Source organism: Lissotriton vulgaris, chromosome 11 (assembly GCF_964263255.1).
Source record: "Lissotriton vulgaris chromosome 11, aLisVul1.2, whole genome shotgun sequence".
NCBI classification, from domain to species: Eukaryota; Metazoa; Chordata; class Amphibia; order Caudata; family Salamandridae; genus Lissotriton; species Lissotriton vulgaris.
The window spans coordinates 596,206,433-596,219,628 of NC_141699.1; the positions used below are offsets into that span (position 1 = coordinate 596,206,433).

The window sequence follows — 13,196 nt, forward strand, 5'->3', positions numbered from 1 at the left end:
AAAAGGACACGGTCAGGAATCTAAGAAATTAACATTTTTATCAAAGGGGCTACAGTGTGTGTATGCTAGAAAATGGACTGCAAACGATAGTTATGTCCCCCGAGTCCCACAGTCATATCGTATCATTATAGGTCTTATGGACAAGGGTCGGTTCTAAATGGTATCAAAATGTATTGATCAGGTTTAATTGACAAAATCAGGACAACAATGGTGTCCAGGTGTAGAGGGCCAGATACAGTTGAGGTAGGATGCAGGGATCATCTAAGAGAGTGTCAGAGTCGCAACACTGACCCCCATGGAAGGTTATCGTTGAATTCTTGTTTGTGTCGAGAGCCGATAAACCCATTGTTGTTCTTTGTCAAACAGTACTCTTTGTGTGTGGTTGCCTGGTTTAATCTGCTCAATCACTGTCCAACGCAAGTCATTTGTGGTGTGATTGGACGGTAAAAAGTGCTCAGTTATCCTTGTATTTTTCTTGCACCGGATATTACTCCGCTGCTCGCACACATGATGTTTAATCTTCTGTATTGTCATTTCCAGATACCGTAACCCACATGGACATGTGATAAGGTAACCCACATGGACATGCGATAAGGTATATCACGTTGGTGGAATTACAATTAGTGTAAGATATCTGTGTCCATGTTTTGCCGGTCTCTAGCTCTAAGGTTTTGGTAGTGGAGGTCAGATGGCAGATGCTGCAGTTCCTACAGGGAAAATGGCTAATGATTTTTGGTAGGACCCATGCGTTGAGTACGGATAGATTGTCATCCGTGTCAGTTTTTGTGGGTGGTGTGTAATGTTATGGCTTATGGGTGCACTCCGAAGAGCACCAAACAGCAGCATGGGTAGTGTCACTCACATTACGACTTAAGACATTGGTTGTCTGTTCAAAACTGTAATGTGACTTGTTTGTCGTCTTATATGATTTGTCTTGCAGATTCATTCTGCTTTCAGGAACCCTGAAGGCACTACGGTAACCATAAGTTAAGCATTTTTTTACTGCTGCCACAGGTTTAGCCTTAGCGTGCGTATACCGCTGTGGCACTTGGTCCTGACAAATGCCTCGCTATGGGCATCAGGAGGCTGAAACATGTAGGCCACACATCACTTTTTAACCTAGGATGTAACTGGTCAATCTACCCAGTTCTAAATATCCACCTCACTGTTTTTACTCATGCCGTATTTCTCCACCTATAAGAAGGGTCTTTTTGGCTAAATAGAGGTAATCTTAATCCTTTGCACTATCACTTTCACACCCCACAGAATCACCAAACCCCCTCCACTGTAATCAGGCGTCGTAGCACGCCAGAGAGGCACTCAGCCTCTCTGATGGGAACCCAATGATGAAGCATGACACCAACCAGGTTGGTGAGTAAGTTCTTCTAGAAAACAATAGTGACTCCTTTTGCAAGCTCCTCATCTTTTGGCTTCATGCCTTTTGATGGCCATAGCTTGTTTGGCGACAAGACGGACAACGCGCTTTAGCGTGTTAAGGACTCCAGGGCTACAGTCAGGTCCTTGGGTCTCGCAGCCACCTCCCGCCCAGCACAGGCTGCTTTTCGCCCCTTTCGTGGCTATGGAAGGGGTGCCCTGCCACGTTCTGTCCAGAGCTACGGGGATGCGAGAGCTGTTTAGCTTCTGTGTGGCATGGGACGTGGGACCCTCCGTCGTGGGTCTGGGAGACAGCTGGCAGGCCAGTCCACCAGCGCCCCCTCTGCTGCTGCCTCCAAGCCCTCCTAGTTAGACCTTTCAGGGCCACCAATCACCAGTTGGTGGCAGGATTCGCCATCACCTCCCCCACTGGCTCATCATCACATCGGACAGGTGGGTTTTGCTGATAGTCCAAAGGGCTACTCCCTCCCCTTTGAGACTACCACTCCATCCATGCTCCCTTAATACTATTGCATGTTAGAGGATCACTTGGCCCTTCTCCAACAGGAAGTTACGGCTCTCTTGGACAAGGGAGCCATCGAGCAAGTTCCTGCCCCAGAAGTAGGTTGTGGTTGTTATTCCCACTACTTTCTGGTGCCCAGGAAGAACAAAGGCCTGCGTCTTATCTTGGATTTCCAGAACGTCAACCGCTTCCTCTGGAAGGAGAAGTTCAAAATGTTGACACTGGCTCAGGTCTTGTCTGTCCTCGACCCTGGAGACTGGATGGTAGCGTTGGACTAGCAGAATGCTTATTTTCACATCCCCGTCCTGCTGGGCCATCGGCGTTACCTATGGTTCACAGTAGGCCATGATCACTTTCAGTTTTCCGTGCTCCCCTTTGGCCTTACTAGCGCCCCTCGGGTCCACGAAGGTGATGGCGGTGGTCGTTGCTCATTGCTCATCTGTGCAGATCAGGGGTTCTAGTCTTCCCCTAACTTGACGACTGCCTGTTGAAGGCAGGCTTGCCCCAGGCTGTCGTCTCCCACCTCCAGACTACGGCCGACCTCCTACATTTGCTGGGGTTGACCATCAATGTGCCAAAGTCACACCTTATTCCCTATCAGAAGCTCCTTATCAACGGAACTGTTCTGGACACAGTGCAGTGTCGGACTTTTCCTCCCGAACAGCGAGTCGGGGATATTCAGGCTAAGATTCTGATCTTTCAGCCACTATCCTGGGTTTCGGTCAGAATGACCCTGAGGCTACTGGGCCTCATGGCCTCCTGCATCCTGCTGGTGGACTATGCCAGATGGCATATGTGGGTTCTGTAGTGGGACCTGAAGTTCCACTGGGAATAGCATCAGGTGAATCTTTCCGATTGCATCCAGATCTCGGAGAGCACAGCACACCAATTGCAGTGGTGGCTAACTAACCAGCATTGGGTCAACGGCAGATCCCTCTCTGTTCCTCGACCAGACTACACAGTGGTGATGGATGCATCACTTCTGGGGTGCGGCGGACACATGGGGGAGGGGGAGATCAGAGGCCTCTGGTCTCTGTCAGGTTTCTGAAGAAAGGAGTTCACAAACTCCATTGTGCATCCGCAGTTCCTGAAGAACCTGTTCTGAAACTATCACCCGCTCGAAAAATATTGCGGGTGATCGTAGCGCGAAATACGGGCACCTGTTTAGCTCTCCCAACAGGGAGGAATGTGCTGGCAGTTGCCAGTCTAGTTTCTTGCGCTTGGACCTGGCGCGAGCTCTCGGCCAGCTATGAAGTGCGTCGGTCAAGTTCCAAACCGCACACTTCACCAACGGAATTTTTCAGTGAGATGATATCTAGAGGTAGTGTTAGACAGGTTGTTCTTAGTGGATTTTTCAAGGCTTAAGCATAGGGTAGAACATTATATCTCTCCCTCAGATATTATTCCAGCACGGGTCATGGCTCTTCTTAGTGATGAGCTGGGTGCAGGAATTCAGCATGTACTTAATCTTTCTCTGAGCACAGGGAAAGTTCCCCAAGGCTGGAAGCAGGCTTTGGTCAGACCTCTACGTAAGAATAACTCCATTCCCTGGACCGATCTGACAAACCTGAGACCCATCTCCCTCCTCCCTTTTCTAGGGAAGCTCACTGAGAAATTTGTAAATCGGCACTTATCTAAATATATAGAAAGTGCGGGGGGACTGGATCCTTCCCAATCAGGGTTCAGGCCCAGGCACAGCACTGAGACCGCCTTGCTGTCCGTCGCTGATGATCTCCATCTGCTACAGGATAAGGGTTATTCCGTTATCCTGGTGCTTTTAGATCTGTCAGCGGCGTTTGACACTGTGTCACATGATATCATGACCTCCAGACTCATTGACATCGGTCTGGGAGGCAAGGCGCTGGCCTGGCTAAGGAGTTTTTTCACCAAGCGCACTCAGAGAGCCATACTGGGCCCATACCAGTCAGAGGAGGTGGAGATCTCTAAGGGGGTGCCGCAGGGCTCCTACTTGAGCCCAACGCTTTTTAACATCTATGTGGCACCCCTAGCTAACATCATGAGATCCCACGGGTTTATCCCTGTATCGTATGCAGACGATACTCAACTCCTCTTTCCTTTCAAAATCATGACTCCAGAGGTGCGTAACTCCTTTGCCCGGGGGATGAAAGAGGTGGCTCACTGGATGGCAGCAAACTTCCTTCAGTGTAACGTCTCAAAGACTGAGGTGATGCTTTTTGGAGAAGCCAAACGATTGTGGACTCCTGACTGGTGGCCTCAAGATCTAGGCCCAGTCCCTGGGCCCAAAGGGGTAGTGAAAGATCTAGGAGTCAAACTGGATCAGGAGCTCGCCCTTAAACATCATACTAATCAAGTGGCAGGCTCCTGCTTCCATGTTATTGGTCTTCTCCGAAGGGTATTCCCCCTGTTACCTGACACCACCAGGAAAACTCTAGTTCAGTCACTTGTGTTGAGCAGACTGGACTACTGTAATGGTTTGCTGTTAGCTGCCAATGAGGGCATCATTAACAAACTCCAAGTCGTGCAAAACACAGCAGCACGCTTGGTTCTGAATGCCCCAGCACGCACACCCTCAAAACCATTGCTGAATCAACTGTATTGGCTTACAGTGAAACAGAGGGTGCTGTTTAAAACGTGCTGCATCATCCATAAATGCCTCACTGGTAAAGGTCCCGACTATCTTACTAAAAAATTTGTTCCTTACATCCCCCCGAGAACTCTGAGATCTGGTGATCAAGAGTTGTTATGTGTCCCCAGGTTCTGGAAGACCAGACAAGGAGGAAGGGCTCTGTCCGTAGCAGGACCAAAGCTCTGGAACGATCTTCCTTACGACATTAGAGTCTGTAAGGAACATTTTCCTTTTAGGAAAAAATTAAAAACTTTTCTGTTTAACTACTAGTTCCGTTTAGGCATTACTTAACCTTAGGATAGAGCCTGCTTTGGTCTCAGATGCTGCTAACGGCGCGGAGATACTCCTCAGGGAGTCGATTCCCAGCGTGTTATAAGTATGCAAATAAATAAATAAAATAATTTCGTAGCGTCGGTTTGACAGTTTTGACATTAAAAACTAAGGACTTAGGAAATACTTAGTATTATTAAAATTAGTGGAAAATAGGAAATACTCACCCACCGGCCTTCTGCTGATCCTGGTCTTCCGGTGGACGGTTTCCAATAAACAGAAGGCAAATTCACCTGAGGAAGAAAGAATCCAAAAGGTTATCAAGACAACAAGTAAGAGTGAGAGAGTTGAATATTAAAGCTTTAACTTAATCAACGAAAATACTTAAGTCTTGTTTGTAATGACTGGGAACCTGATGTTACAAATCTTTTAGAAGGAAAGAAGAGGAGCGCAAGCCTGAAGCTAGTTGGGTAAGAAAGATTTAGAGGGAAGATACCAAAGAGAGTCAGGGAGGAAATCTAGAGAAATAATAGCAGTGTGTTCTTTGTTACAGTTACTCCACCAAAAGATGTAGAGAGAGAGAGCAGAAAGAAAAGAGAAAGCAGAAGGAAGTATGGTGCAAGTATAGTGCAAGAATGGAGAAACCAAAGAAAGCCAAGGCATTCTCTTCTCTGTCCCATTCCCCTTTCTCCCGGCAGGGTTCACTCGACCGCCAGTTGTCTCTGGTGTTCACGGGAAGGTCTGAGGTGGGAATTGGGAAAATATCTACATTCTGCTCCGGGGAGTATCGCCAAAAAGTGAGTATTAAAAGAGCCTTGACAGAGTGAAGTGCCCACAAACTTTACTCACCTGAGCAGAATTGCTGAGGGGCTTGATTTAAAGAATGTAGGAAATGTCCTGAAGGAAATTCAGCAATCGTTACTGGCGGGGAGGGAAGAGAATAAGGTAATCAAATTTGAGATGGAGGCCACTAGATGAGAGACAAAAGAAATGGCTGCCCAGATGAAGCTAGAAGGGTCTGGGGATAAGTTTCACTCACCCCCTCCGTGGATGGGCATGTTTAGTCAGTGTTCAGCAGCTAGTGTAGGTTCCACCACTCAGGTTGTACATTCCTTGGCCCCAGTTATTCCATTGGCGCCTCCAGAACGCTTCAGTCGGGATCCTCAAAAGGCGCAAATCTTCTTAACACAGGGCTCTTTGCATTTTATGGGCCGGCCTACTGTCTTCCATGATGCACAGTCTTGCATAGTCTACATTTTGTCTTACTTCAATGGAGATGCCACCGTGCAAGTGCTCTCTATGATAAATTGATGTATGGATTAGTGACTCCATGATTGGTTGATTTGGATTTCTGATCAGACCCTAGTACATAAATTGATGTATGGATTAGTGACTCCATGATTGGTTGATTTGGATTTCTGATCAGACCCTAGTACAGTGCACTGAGTGTGCCCAGGGCTTGTAAACCAAATGCTGCTGGTGGGCTTGCAGCACTGGTTGTGCCACCCACAGAAGCAGCCTGTAAAAATGTTTCTCAGGTCTGCCATTGCAGAGCCTATGTGCAGGCTGGTACTGCCATGTGACTGGGCAAGTGCACCCACTTGTCAATCCGTAAACCTTCCCTTTTCTGCATATTAGTCACCCCTATGGTAGGCTCCAGGGTAGGGTACATTGTAGATAAAAGGTAGGACAACTCTTGATGTGTGGCATGTCCCGATATTGAATTGAAGCCATTTTTTTTTTTCAGTATTGCAAGGCTATCTTTTCCCCGTAGACCAGAACGGGCAGTTTGATTATTACATCTTATAATCCTAACTGACTCCGAGAACTAGGTAAAAATTTGAGTTTAGTATGCCTTAACTCAGAATGATAAAATGCATCTTTTAGTGAAGTTGGGTTTAGCAAAGTAGGTATTTTCTTGTCTGAACATCCAAGTCTGCCTCTTCTAGGTTGTGTATTCCTTGTCTGGAGTTTGAGTGACAGGGGCTGGGGGATTCCAGGAGACAGGGTGAGTCAGCACAAAGCTGAATGGGAAGATCTATATGCAAATGGGTGGGAGGTGTTGCGCCTGGGTCCTGAATAGGGCTGGGCCTTCCCTCCACAATGCTGGCTCCACCACCTGTGGTGCGTCTGATGTCTCTTCCATGCATTGTGAAAGGAAAGAAGACGAGTAAACAGAGTGCTCCAGAACTGACCAGAACTGGTTTGGACTAGGCAAAGGCCTCTCTCCCTTCAGAGAACAAAGAGAAACTGTGTATAAAAGAGGGGACCCAGACCTTTAGATCACTTTGAGAACCAAGAAGAAAACCCATTTTCTGAGGAAAGGAACCAGAGAGACTGAGGAGAGACTATCCCCGAGCATGAGGGATTGGCCTGCAGTGGTTGCCTGACTGCTAAAGAGAGGAGAAAGGACTTTGTGCTACTTTCAGCAGGTAGCAGTGTTTCTCCAGTATTAGGGGTGTCTTTCATAGATTCACATGCCTGAATCATTCCCCGTTGTCGGAGTGGGAGTCCCACGGTATATATAAAAGCAATAAAATGCCATAATACATAAAGCAAACATCAGAAATACCCAACCAGGAAGTAAAGTAGCACCAGCTACAGTAGAAAAAACCTTCACAATCGTGACTATCCTAGTCATTATGTCTTAGTCCAAACTGCAGCCAATCAGGCGACAGCACCCACCAGAATGTTCTCCCCAGAGGCTCAGGCTCTCAGATTTTCTACCGCACGTCGTGTGAAGGGAGTCTCCCTGAGCTCTGCTCAGTTTTCTTCTGATTACTAGTTTCGTCAAGTTTTTTTTTTCTCACAATGTCTACTTCTAAATCCCTGTTCAGGGCCTGTGATTCTTGTGGGAAGCAAAGGCTATTCAAAGAAGATCCCCACAAAAATTTTTTATATTGCCTTTATCCTGACCATAAGGCAAAGGAGTGCAAGATCTGCCGGACCTTCCCCCCTAAGACCATCAGGGACAGAGAAGGACGACTGCTGTTGTGGCTCAACAGACTCAAGGACAAGGAGGACCCTTTGTCTGAGGTAGTAAGCATTGCCTCTGGTTCTTCATTAACTTCTAATAAGAGGAAGGCTGAAACTGAAGTTTCATCTCCTAGGGCGAAGGTGGTGAAGAAGGCCCAATCCTCTCTGGACACTCCTGGGCCTAGTGATTCAAAAAACTCTTCCACCTGGTAAAATGGATAGTACGCCCTCTAAGAAGCCTGGGAAATCTGCAGTTCCCAAGAAATCTTCTAAATCTGTACACCTCAGTTGCCGGCTTTGACAATTTAAATGTCAAAAAAGGACTGTTTTTCCTCTCATGTGGCCACGTCTACCACCTGCACTATGACTTTCTCTTCTCCGAAGCCAACTCTAGTGATGTCTTCAGACTCATCGCCTACGCTGGTTCATGTGCAGATCAGGCCTATCTCGTCGTCGACGATAGCCACGTCGCGCTCTTCATCTTCTGTTATGATGTCGACAGTTGGCTCCCCGTCGACGAAGAAATTGGTGCCGTCGACGAAGCTCTTGCTAACGATGTTACCGTCGACGACGAAATCCACGTCGACGATTAAATCCACGTCGACGAAGCTACCGTCGACGACCTCGACATCGTCCCCGTCGACGATGCTACCGTCGACGAAGAAATCTACGTCAACGAAGATACCGTTGACTACCTCGACGACGGTCCCTTCGACGATGGTACCGTCGACGAGGCAACCAATTCAGCAGCAAACAGAGATCCCATCGACGCCACCTCTCTCAAGCTGCACTGCCTTACAAGTCTGGTCAGCACAGTCATCGGGGATTCCGTTACCATCACCTGCAACTACGGCTACACTGTTGAAGAAAAGGGCTACTACTGAGGCGATTCCTTCTACGCTAGTAGTGCCAGAGAAACTGTTGGATTCCGATGAGGAAGGATCCTATGAAGATGAAAATTTTGGAGCAGCCAGAAGCCCATCTGACCTCCAAATTAAGGTTCAAGATGATATGGAGGAAGAAATGCATGAAACAGAGCATCTGCCACATGAGGACAGGACTGCTCCTGGCATGCAGATGCCTGAGGACTTGTTTCGCAATCTACAGTATATGCTCAGTGACTATTATAGGCGTTTCCCTCTTTCAGAGTCAGGTGACTCGCAGCTATCTACGCCAAGACCTAAAATGGCGATGCCGCTTTCTAAGCAGACACAGCCAGTGGTTTCTGTGACGTTGGAGGAAGGACGTCCAGCATTGTCTGCGTCACAAGTCACAGCTCCTCAAACAGGAGATGAAGAGTACTCTGATCATGAGGAGCAAGAAGAAGGAGAATTAGACAATAGGTCAGAATCGTCGGAGTATGAGGATTAAAATGCAAACACGCCCTCTCCGGCAGAACCTACTACATCAGAGTCACCTCCTGTGGACATTGCCTCATTCCACAAGATCATGGATAGAGCAACAAAGAGGTTCATGATAACTATAGAGTCAAAACAGGAAGACTGCTTCTTGTATGACTTCAAGTCTACACCACAAAAACAGAGTTGGACCATACCAATCATAGAATTCATATGGACGGAAGGACTGAAGATCATGTCCAAGCCAAATTCTTTTCCAGCAGTGCTCCCGAGAGTTGATAAGAAATATAGGGCACCGAATTCATCTCCCGCGTGCCTCATTTGACAAGCGAAAGAAGTCTCTGTGGTGGCGCAAGCAGCGCAAAAGAGGTCTTCTAACCCGACATCTCAGGTCTCTGTTCCGCCTGACAAGGACGGGAGGTGTCTAGATTCTATCGGGAAAAAAGTTTCTACAATTGCAGCTACAACCATTAGAGCCGCAAACTCTCTAGCCATCTTGGGGAGATACGATAGGCAGATGTGGTCTGACGTCTCGCCGTATGTGGACAAACTCCCCGAGCCAGATCGGGCAGAAGCAAAGAAGATCCTTCAGGAAGGAGAATTTGTCTCGTCTGAGATGATTGATGCTGCAGTGGACGATGCGGCCACAGGATTTCGTCAACTAGCGGGTGCAGCTGTTCTCAGGAGGCAAGGATGGTTGAAAGCAACATCCTTTCGGCAGGAGGTCCAAACAAGGATTATAGATATGGCTTTTGATGGTGAATACTTGTTTGGAAAGCATGTTGACGATGCTCTAGAACCATAAAAAAGGATACTGAGACAGCACGTTCGCTGGGCACTTTACAATACAGGAAGTCTTCCTTTCGTGGAGCAAGAGGAAGAGGACATTTCTCTAATAGAGGAGGCTTTAACCAACAACGCTCCTATACTTCCGCCCAGGAAAACCAAAGATACCAGCCATATCGTCAACAGGCTTACGGACAGAGAAAAGGAATTGTCTCTCAGTCTCGTGGAAAATCTAACTATCGAGGAAGAGACAATAAGAAGTGAGGAACGCATCCTGCCGCCACTTTGTCCCAACCCGAACCAAATTGGAGAAAAAATATCCCAAAATTACTTAAATTGGTGCAAAATTACCACAGACAAATGGGTTCTGGATGTGGTAGCCAGAGGTCACATTTTGGAATTCGTAAAAACTCCCCCAAATTGCCCCCCAAGAGGACCGCCTCCAGCACATCTCAAGGAGCTGTTTGACCAGATCAACACTATGATTCGGAAGGGAGCAATAGAAAGGGTACCTCATCATCAGAAAGGGAAAGGCTTCTACTCAAGATTTTTCCTTATTCGCAAGAAGTCGGAGGAATGGCGTCCCATCCTCGACCTGCGTGCCCTAAACAAATTCCTAAAAAAGCTGTCATTTAGGATGCTGCCACTTCAAGAAATCCTCCAATTTCTTACGGCGGGAGAGTATATGGCAACACTCGACCTTCAGGATGCATACTTCCACGTACCGATTTTTCCCAGGCATCGGAAGTTTCTAAGGTTCAGAGTGGCTGGCAGGGACTTCCAGTTCAAAGTTCTTCCATTTGGACTGCGCTCAGCCCCCAGAGTGTTCACGAAGATACTGGCCCCGGTGGCAGCCCACCTTCGGTTGCAGTCGATACAGATATATCCATATCTGGACGATTGCCTTATCAAGGCCAGTTCTTTCGACATGGTGCAAGCTCATATTCAAACAACTCTGTCACTGATGCAAAGCCTGGGTTTCTCAGTGAACTTCGAGAAATCGCACCTCACGCCAGCAAGGAGAAAGACTTTCTTGGGAGCGACACTGGACACCAAGCTTGCCCAAGTATTTATCTCAAAGGAATGACAGGAAAAGATACAACGGTTGGCTGCGGCACTGTTATTAAAAAGGTGCGTTTCAGTGCGCATGTTCAAGTCCTTTATCGGGATGATTTCTTCCTGTATTCCTCTCACCCCCAACTGTCATCTTCGGATGAGGCCCTTGCAAGAGGAGCTCAGTCGCCAGTGGATACAGGTATCGGGGTCCTTCGAGGATGTCATTCAAATAACACCTCGAATGCGAGAAGAGATACAAGGGTGGAGTCAAGGATCCAACATACAAGTGGGATTCTCTTTCCTCACGGTAGTGCCCAGGTTCATAGTAACGACGGACGCTTCAATGACAGGCTTGGGGTGCACACCTCCAAGGCATGACGGTCAACGGAAAATGGAACAAGATCCAAATGAGATGGCACATAAACAGGCTAGAATTGCACGCCATCTTTCTAGCCCTGAAGTCCTTTCAAGCGACCCTAGAAGGCGCCACAGTTTTGATTCGGACAGACAACACCACCTGCATGCATGATCTAAACAAGCAGGGAGGCACGAGATCAGCCCGGTTGTCGCAGCAAGCACAAGAGATTTGGAGTTGGGCCCTGACTCACAATATCCATCTGTCAGCGGTCCATGTCCCGGGAATCGCAAATGTGTTAGCGGACTCTCTCAGCAGGTCCACGGGCTGCACTCACGAGTGGGAATTACATCAACCGTCTCTAGACCGCATCTTTCAGACATGGGGGCATCCGGATCTGGACTTGTTTGCGACACACCAGAACCGGAAATGCCCATACTTAGTAAGTTGGGTTCCCCACAAGGACTCGTGCGGGGATGCCCTTTCGCTGAATTGGAATCAAATATTCGCATACGCTTTTTCACCGATACCTCTGTTCCCGAAAGTCATCAAGAAGATGAAGAAGCAGCCATGCCGGTTGATACCGATTGCTCCACGATGGCCCCGGCAATACTGGTTCACCGAGCTACTCCTTCTCTCTGAATGCAACCCTATACAACTTCCTCGCATTCCGAATCTTCTCTCCACCCAGAAAGGCAGGGTGTACCACCCGGGCCCGAACTCGCTGAAATTGTCAGCTTGGCTCCTCAGCACATGGAATTTGCACACTTAAACATTCCACAGGATTGCCAGGAGGTACTGGCGAAGGCCAGAGCTCCATCCACGATCAAGACCTACAAACTTAAGTGGAGGCGTTTTTGTGCATGGTGTCAATCTAATGGTCTTCATTCCGTTCATGCCAAACCAGAGCAAATCCTTTCTTTTTTTTGCATTTGGCCAGATTGGGTTTGGCACATTCTACTCTTAAAGTCTTCCTGGCTGCCATTTCTAGATTTCGTTAAGATGGATCAAATTCTTTGTTTTCTGTGCGGATCGTACAACAATTTTTCAAAGGATTGTTTTGTATGTTTCTGCCTGTGCGGAAACCTCCTCCTGCATGGCATCTGAATGTCGTACTAACTCAGCTCATGCGCCACCCTTTCGAGCCGATCCATAAGGTGGACCTGAAATTTTTGACATGGAAAGTATCATTGTTACTAGCCTTAACATCTGCTAGAAGGGTTAGCGATATTCAGGCATTTACATCTAAAGCGCCTTTCATCCAATTCACCGCGGACTCAGTAGTGCTGGGTACTAATCCAACGTACATGCCAAAAGTGCCTTTGGATTTTCATCTGAATGAGCCGGTTGTCCTAAAGACATTCTTTCCAACCCCACAGTCTCCGGCTGAAAGAGCACTACATTCGTTAGACATTAAAAGGTGTCGTAAGTTTTACTTATCAAGAACATCTGCCATCTGCAAGACAGACCAACTGTTTGTGGCTTATGGGCGGCAGCGCCAGGGCTGTGCAGTTTCAAAACAGACCATTGCTAGATGGGTCTCCTCTACGATTGGACATTGTCATCAACAGGCCGGTAGACCCTTACAGGCCTTTCCAAGAGCACATTCTACAAGGGCGGTTAGCTCTTCCACTGCCCTTTTTGCTGGTGTGCCTCTTCGACAGATCTGCAGAGCTGCTACATGGTCTAGCAGACACACCTTTACTAGACACTACTGTCTAGATTGTGCAGACGACGCAGATGCTTCGGTTGGAAGAGCCGTGCTGCGCAATCTTTTCAAATAAGGTGAGCCTTTGTTCCACCTCCTCCTCTATGCTCTTTAGACGTTATTCAGATGTTCATGATTATTATTATTCTTTTATACTGTTATTTATGTGTATATATAAATGT

General features: G+C 47.5%; 1 protein-coding gene across 1 annotated transcript in view; it reads left to right on the forward strand.

The window, feature by feature from the left end:
• Positions 1-13,196, forward strand: part of PIWIL2 (piwi like RNA-mediated gene silencing 2) — a 2,549,426-nt gene that overhangs the window by 562,499 nt on the left and 1,973,731 nt on the right. The window lies entirely within an intron of this gene.